This window comes from Gossypium hirsutum, chromosome A03 (assembly GCF_007990345.1).
Source record: "Gossypium hirsutum isolate 1008001.06 chromosome A03, Gossypium_hirsutum_v2.1, whole genome shotgun sequence".
Taxonomy (NCBI): Eukaryota; Viridiplantae; Streptophyta; class Magnoliopsida; order Malvales; family Malvaceae; genus Gossypium; species Gossypium hirsutum.
The window spans coordinates 63,186,076-63,194,480 of record NC_053426.1 but is presented as its reverse complement, the minus strand read 5'-3'; the positions used below and the strand labels follow the sequence as shown (position 1 = coordinate 63,194,480).

The 8,405-nt window shown below is 39.4% G+C and overlaps 1 non-coding gene across 1 annotated transcript; it reads right to left on the bottom strand.

Annotated features, from left to right (window-relative positions):
• Positions 1-4,440: 4,440 nt before the first annotated feature.
• LOC121227316 (small nucleolar RNA R71) lies at positions 4,441-4,546 on the bottom strand. The gene has a single exon (XR_005924943.1). It is a non-coding gene; the product is annotated as a small nucleolar RNA R71 (small nucleolar RNA).
• Positions 4,547-8,405: the final 3,859 nt, after the last annotated feature.

The following is an 8,405-nucleotide window of genomic DNA, read 5'->3' as shown; positions in this document are numbered from 1 at the left end:
ATCGTAATTCGGTAAAAGCCAAAAAATAAGGCTAGTGACGCTACATGAGCGTGCGCTTGCTCGTGTGGTGAACAGAATGCACAAAATATGGGCATTTGATCATAGAGACCACCATGAGCGTTTTCATGGGCTTAGGTCGTTTTGGGCTACGTTAGGCAGAAATGGGCCATGTGGACCCCACGAGCTCGTGGGCCTCACACGGGTGAACTACATGAACGTGTGGAGATTATTAGGCCAGGCTGTGTAGCTCACACGGCTAGGGTTATTTTTGAGCTTTATGGGCCGCACGAGCATGTGGGCCCACATGAGCCGAATTATGGGCTTGGGCCCATTTTCATTGTTTGATCATTAAGGTTACACAACTCACCCGAGATGACTGTGGAACTACTGTTGGGTCGGTAAGTACAGTTAGAACCATTACTAAAAAATGATCGATATACCCCTATGTGATATTTGACTATTTGAGCATGTCATTTTTACTGTATATACATTTATATTATGTCGCATTGCATGGGGTGGGATATATGATATTGGAGGAAGTGTACTGAATGGCTATAACCCTAGTACTAGTAGCTCTACTGTAAATACTGTTTCAGTGCCAGTACCGGTGCTATATTTTGGATTGTAGGGATGGGTGGATCGATTTTATCCCCACATGGAGTGTAGGGCTGGACGGAGTGGACTGTAGAGGACGGAGTGGATTATCTGTCTGCATTTCTATTACGGTTACTGAGATGGGCTAAGGCCCACACTAATACTGTTATTGAATAGGGATAAGGACCTAACTAAGATTGAACACTACTGAAACAGGCTTAGGTCCAGATTGTATTTGCTTACTGAACGATTGTTTGTTGATAAAGGATTTCACACTAAGTTTTCAAAAACTCACCCTTCTTCTTTCCTGTGCAGGTAATCCATAGGCGGGCCGGTGCTATGAAGGACTCGACGGGGGCCGCACAACGGCTTTTCCTACTGTTTTAAATTTTCATTCCTTAAGCTTTTAAAATTGGGTTTCAGTTATGTAATAAGGCCTCTTAAAGTTTTTCTTTGGTTTGGGATTTTATTTACTTTAAATCATATCTGTTAGAAGTAGGCCACGATTTTTCTAAAATATATTTATGTTTTCAAATCACCACACTATTGCGATATTTTCCACAAGCTTTCGGAAACAGTTATGGTTTTAAAAGTTCAACAACAACCTAAAATGAGTATCTGTTTGCTATATCAACTTAGGCCTTTAACAACAACCAAGAAATTATATATTTTCACCACAACGAGGTTATTTTTTAAAGCTCAGATTTTTCAACTATGTTTTTTTTCGAAATTCACTTCAGTGTGACATCCCAGATTTGGCCATAACATCTAGGCCGAGTTTGGGGTGTTTCAAAAACCTTAGGGTTCAGCTATTTGTTAAGCTCAATCAAGGTATGTTACTAGCTTAGTTTTTGATAATTTTTATGTTTTTGACATCGTTGCAGTGTCATGTACAAAGCCCATGCTTGAATTTTTTTATTTTGATGAATATTTTTTGTTATGCCATTGATGAATGTTTGAGCTTTGTTATAATAGTTGATGAAATATGAAAGATATGTTTTAGATTAACAAGTTTTGTATTGGAATTTTTGATGATTTTGAGTAATTAGGACTAAACTGAAAAAATATTAAATTGAGGGACTAAAATGTGAAATAAATGAAATGTATGGACTCGTATGAATGCATGGAACATTCGGCCTACGCATGGTATGTGAAAATTTTGCATGTTTTGTGTTTTGTGCAATTTGGACTAAATTGTAAAAAGTGTAAAATGTCAGGGGTAAAATTGTAATTTGTCCATTTGTGTTTTTAGACTAAAATGAGTGAAAATATGTTTGAATGAGTTTAATTTGAATATGTTTAGATCAAGAACCAGATAAATCGGATCTGGTTTGGGGGAAAACTAAAGTTGTCGATTAGCCGTCCCATTCTGATTTTCATCATCCGAGGTAAGTTAAGAAGCAAATAAATGTTATTTATTTGATTAAATACGAGTTATATGCTGAAATAGACTATGTGGAAATATATATGTGTTAGCGGAATGTAAACAAGCTTGGGAGCTATGTTTACGAATTCGTTTCGACCGAGTTAAGACGTCTGAAAGCCCCATACGAATCTTAGGAATAGCTAGGATACATATGTCATGACATAGGATTTTCGTTGTGTTGTCGTGTAAGACCACATCTGGGACGTTGGCATCGATATATGTGGTTACGTGTAAGACCATGTCTGGGACATTGGCATCGCATTGGATTCGTGTAAGAACCTGTTTGGGATAGTGGCATCAATATGAGATAGCATGTTAGACCATGATAAACCGTAATTTATACATATTTTGATCCCATGCTTAGCACATTTTATGGATGATTTTTTCCTTAAAATTGGTGAATTTGATGCTCCTAATGCCTTAATTTCATGTTTTATACTTAGGTGAGCATAGGAGAGTGAAAGGAACGAGAAATGGGCCAAAAAGGACAAAATGGGCCAACATACGAAATCAACACAGCTTGGACCTCCTCACACGGGCAGACCACACGGCCGTGTCAATTTGGTAGAATCGAAGCACGACTCACACAGGTGGACCACATGCCCATGCCTATTTAATAGGCTTGACCACGGCTTTAAGCAATTGCACATGGGCGTGTCACACGAGCCTATTCCTGCCGAGCCCAAGTTTAGTCCAATTCGAAAAAGGCCATTTCTGAGGGTTCTTAGGCATTCTAAAGCCTATAAATACACCCTAAATGAGGAGCAAAAACACACACAGAGAGGGAAGTAGGGAACTGCTCAAGGAAAGCTAATTAATCCATCTCAAAAGCCGGATCCATCATCAATACCGAAGATCTCCCCAAAATTTCTCTTCAAGAGTTTTGGGATTTTCTTTATGTTTTGTATTCATTATTCTTCTGAGATGTTTACCTTTTAGTTATGAACTAAAACCCCTAAATACCTAAGGGGAATGAAATCTAAGACAGATCTTGTTCTTATTATCTGAATTGTATGATAAATATTTGACTTGCTCTTAATTATGTGTTCTCAATTCTTGTTTTGATATTCTAGGATATTGATTCAAGTTAAGCTCTTATTCAGAGGAGGAATAGACCCTGTCAAAGAGTACATTTGTCATAATTAAGTGGAGTTGGTTGTGCGCCTAGAGATAGGGTGACAAGATTTTGCCAGATTAGGGTGAAACCTAATAAGGGGATCCATAGATTGAGTTAATGCAACCCTAGAGAGTTAATTAGAAAGAGATTTCAATTATTCAACCTCGGGTTAGACGTTGTTAGTGTCGAGAGAGATAATAATATAACTTAGGGATTTTTACGGATCAAGTCAAATGAATAAATCGTCCGATTCAGAGTCAAATAGCAACTGAAGTCTATGTGGATTTTTCCTTAGGTATTGTCTCAATCCATCGAGTTTTCCAAAAGTAATTCCCTAATTCTATTTTCTGTGAATTCTTAGTTTAGTTAATTAGCTAGTCAAAACAAACCCCATTATTCTTAGGCTAGATAATTAAAAGACAGTCATTACTAGTACTTTTAGTTCCTTTGGGTTCAACAATCTGGTCTTGCTAAAGCTATACTACTGTACGATAGGTACACTTGCCTTCATCGTCATAATAGTTAGTTTTAAGAACGATTCATTATAAATATTTAAACCCTATCACGAATATTACGTATCAAGTTTTGGCGCCGTTGCCAGGGAACGAAGATATTAGGAACACTCAATTTTTATTACTTTAGCCATTTACTTTTACTGCAATTTAAATTTTATTCTAATTTTTATTACTAATTCTTTCTTTTCCCTTTTTATGGCAGGTTCTTATAGTTTATGACTAGAAGAAACCTGACAGGACCATTACTTTTTGATAGTGAGATCGATCGCACAGTTCATGGAAACGAAAGAGAAATAAGGCGAAGCTTAAGATACACAGAGAATGAGCAAGAGGACGATATTCAAACCACAACCGAGGAGATGGCTGAAAATAAGAAAATTTGCTACCTCCTGCAATTGCTGTTAATCAAAATCTTGCTTCGCGCACTATGTATGATTATGCTAAACCTAATTTAACAAGAACTGAGTCAAGTATAGTTAGACTTGCTATTGCTGCAAATAATTTTGAATTGAAACCTAACCCAATTCAAATGATACAATAGTTTGTTCAGTTTGATGGTTTGCAGGACGAGGATCCCAACGCTCACTTGGCAAATTTCCTAGAATTTTGTGATACCTTCAAAATTAATGGCATTTCTGATGACGTCATTCGCCTTCAGTTGTTTCCCTTTTCGTTAAGAAATAAGGCTAAACAATGGTTGAACTTGTTACCACGAGGGTCAATCACTACTTGCGAACAAATGATCGAAAAATTTTTATTAAAATATTTTCCACCGGCTAAACCAGCCAAATTACATAATTATATCTCTTCTTTTGTGCAGATGGGTTTAGAAACACTCTACGATGCATGGGAGAGATACAAGGACCTTTTAAGAAGATGCCCTTAGCATGGGTTACCGCTTTGGCTACAGGTTCAAACGTTCCATAATGGCCTGAATCCTTTGACTCGGTAGATGATTGATGCAGTCGCTAGAGGAATTATCAATAATAAGACACCTGACATGGCTTACGAATTTATTGAGGAGATGTCATTGAATAACTATCAATGGCAAGTTATGAGAACAAAGCCGATGAAAGCAGGCTGTGTTTTCAACCTCGACGCAGTTACTATGCTATCGGCTGTGTTTTCAACCTCGACGCAGTTACTATGCTATCTAACCAAGTAGAACTCTTAAATAAAAAGATTGATGGTTTGTGTGGTTCTACTGAGGTACACCCAGTGATGAGGTGCGATTTAAATGGAGGAGGAGCATGCACAGAATATCAACCCTTCAACCCTAGCATTGAGAAGGAACAAGTCCAATATATGGGTAACAATACCTCTAGATACCAAAATAACCCATATAGTAACACCTATAATGCAGGTTGGAGGAACCATCCCAATTTCTCATGGGGCGATCAAGGAAATCAAAGGCCACAGCATCTTCTGGGTTTTCAACAACCACCCTACAAATAGGAAAAGAAGCCGAACCTTGAAGAGATGGTCCCAAAGTTTATATTGGTGTCAGAAACTCGTTTTTAGAATACTAAGACAACACTTCAGAATCAACAAGTATCGATCCAAGGGCTCGAAACTCAAATTGGACAGCTTGCCAAGTTGATTTCTGAACGACCACAAGGTAGCTTGCCAAGCAACACAGAATCTAACCCATGGGAGCAACTCAATGCGATTACTAGTCAAGATGAGGAAGGGTTAGTCACACCTGAACCAGGACCAAGGTAAGAAACTGAGATAAGCAAAGGTAAAGGTGAGGTAGACCATAATAAGCAGAAACCGATAAGTACAGAATACAAACCTCGTGTGCCATACCCTAATGCGACAAGGAAAGACCGCTCAGATGAACAATTTGGTAAATTCCTTAAACTCTTAAAAAAATTACATATTAACTTACCGTTTATTGAAGCTCTATCGCAGATGCCAAACGCAATAAAATTTTTAAAAGAGCTTTTAGCAAATCGGAAGTTGTACGAGGCTTCACATGTGAAGCTAAACGTATTTTTCTCAGCTATTCTATAGAATAAACTACCCAACAAACTAACAGGTCTAGGGAGTTTTACGATTCCTTGCTTAATTGACAATTTAGATGTTAAAAATGCATTAGCTGATTTAGGGGCTAGTATTAACGTCATGCCTTACAAAATGTTTAAATAACTAGGTCTTGGGAAACCCAAACGGGCTAGGGTGAGCATTCAATTAGTAGATAAAACTATAAGATTTCCTAGCACTATTATTGAAGATGTGCTAGTTAAAATTGATAAATTTATATTTCCCATTGACTTCGTTGTTCTAGACATAGAGGAGGACAGCAACACTCTTTTGGTTTTAGGAAAGCCCTTTTTAGAAACAGCTAGAACGATTATTGATGTTGGCATAGGTGAGCTCACACTTCGTGTGGGAGACGAAACAATCACCCTTCAAGCTTACAATTCTGACAACACATCGAAAATTAAAGGTGATTGTCTAAGCCGTTCTACTAAAACTGACAATATGGTGCAACCTACTTTGCAGGAAATGAGTTTGAAGGAAGTACATGAGCTGTTTTCAAGAAATAGTAGAGGACCTATTCATTAAGAACGAAAGCTACAAATCAAGGAGCTAGATGAATGGTGGACACATAAATCGAGAACACACGATAAATCAAAACTATGCCAGAACAAGCTCAATACCTTTCCAAATCAACTTAAGGTTGGAGATAAAGTTTTATTAGATGCCGCAGATCATCACATTGTCACTACCAAACTGAATAAAGATATTCCTCTTACGGTAGTTAGCATTTTCCCATTCAGTACAGTCGAGGTAAGTCATCCCCGTTTAAAACCTTATTTTGATGAGATTCATAGCAGGAATGAGGAGTATAAACTCCTCGAACCACCATGACCATTCAATGGAGAGGTAACTCGAGCTTAGACTATAAATAAGCGCTTTTCGAGAGCCAACCTGAGCACTAACTGTATTAACTTCTTTAAAATTTAGTGTTTAACACCTAACTTACTAACGAAGCTCTTGAATACAAGTTTACCACACAGACATGGCCAAGCACACGGGCGTGCCTTAGGCTGTTTGAAAACAGGGAAAAGATTTCCCCAACACGGGCTACGATAAATCACCACGACCGTGTGGCATGGCCGTGGGTGAACCTGCCAAAACAACACGAGCGTCCGACACACCCGTGCCTAAAAATCGTGGCCGAACCTGTCAAATTAACACGAGCGTGTGACACACCCATGCCAAGCAATTGTAGGCAAACCTACCAAAACAAGAGAAGCGAACAAAGATAGACACAACCGTGTGACACGGCCGTGTGCACCAACACGCCCAAGGTACACGGGCGTGGGGAAATTGTTAGACGCACCCAATTTCAAAATTCACGAATCACGCCGTGTGTCCCAAAATCTATAAATACCCTTCACTATTCATCATCTCCCTCACCCAAAATCCCTAACCTTAGTCGCTGCAGATTCACACGGCCTCCTGCCACGCCCATGCGCCTCCTTCAACCATATTTTTTATGCCTAAGCTCCTCCCTCTTGCATTTGTTTACTCATTTATCACAATCTTCTACAATTATTTTGCTTCTTTCATGATTTCCATGCTCCATCTGACTATTTTACGTATACATTCATAGTTAGAATAGTAGATAAATGTGTATATATATTTTAAGTTTTGTTTTGTTTTGGTCAGTATATTAAGCTACATTCATTCATGGTTATTGTTTCTGTGGGTTTCATGCTATTAACCTCACACAAATTCATTCTTTAGATATCTCCATTACTTATTCTTATAGGGTTATTTAGAACATTTACTTTGGCTGTTATAGCAGAGGTTAATATGTAAGCCCCATGGAAAGTATTCACATTCCACTTCAATTTCCATTACAGGTACACCATGTTATCTTCACGAGGAAAGAAAGTCGCCGTCCCTACTTCGAAGAAAAGGAAGGGTGCGTCATCTTCCTCGGGTCCTACCGCGGAAATTCGTCACCCTTTCCTGCAGTTCCCGATTGGGCCCCAAGAAGAACTTTTCCAGATTCTACAGGCCCGACCCTTGGAAGTGGGTTGCTGTATAGATTAGGCCATGCTAGAATAAGTCCAACTCGCGGATGCAATTCGGGCCCTCCTCACCATCGATCCTTAGGGGCTTTTTTTTGAGATTGTCGAGCCGATATATCTTGAACTCACGATGGAACTTTGCTCAACGTTCCATCTTCAGACCGTGATGGTCCGCTTTGATGACCTAGGGACAATACAATTTCACCTCAGGGTAGTCTACCAGTTGAAGCTACACTGGCCTTTACATTGAGGAGTTCATGGAGTTGGAATGCCCTCGCCCCAAGCGCTGCCTCCTACAATCCTAGCCACTCCAAGGCATCGGCTCTCCCTCCATCTCTGAGGTACTTACACACCATTTTGGCTCACACGTTAACAAGAATAGGAGAGAGCCCTAGCGTCGTCAACACTCACGACACCTACTTTATATGGTGTATGTCACACAGGTACGTCATAGACCTTACTTATTTCATTGCCCTCGCCATTCAACATCAGACGGAGTGGCATAGGAAGTTGGTCATCTCCATTGGGCCCTATGTGATGCGGTTGGGTTGGCACTTCGGGCTCATCAACACAGCAGCCCAATTATCATCCCTCACTCTCATGGTCTAGATGTCCCTATAGGGCATCTCGAGCATGCTAAGTATGAGGATGATCAAGAAACGACGTGGCACCTACCCTCCTCAGTACCATCTCTCCCAATCCAC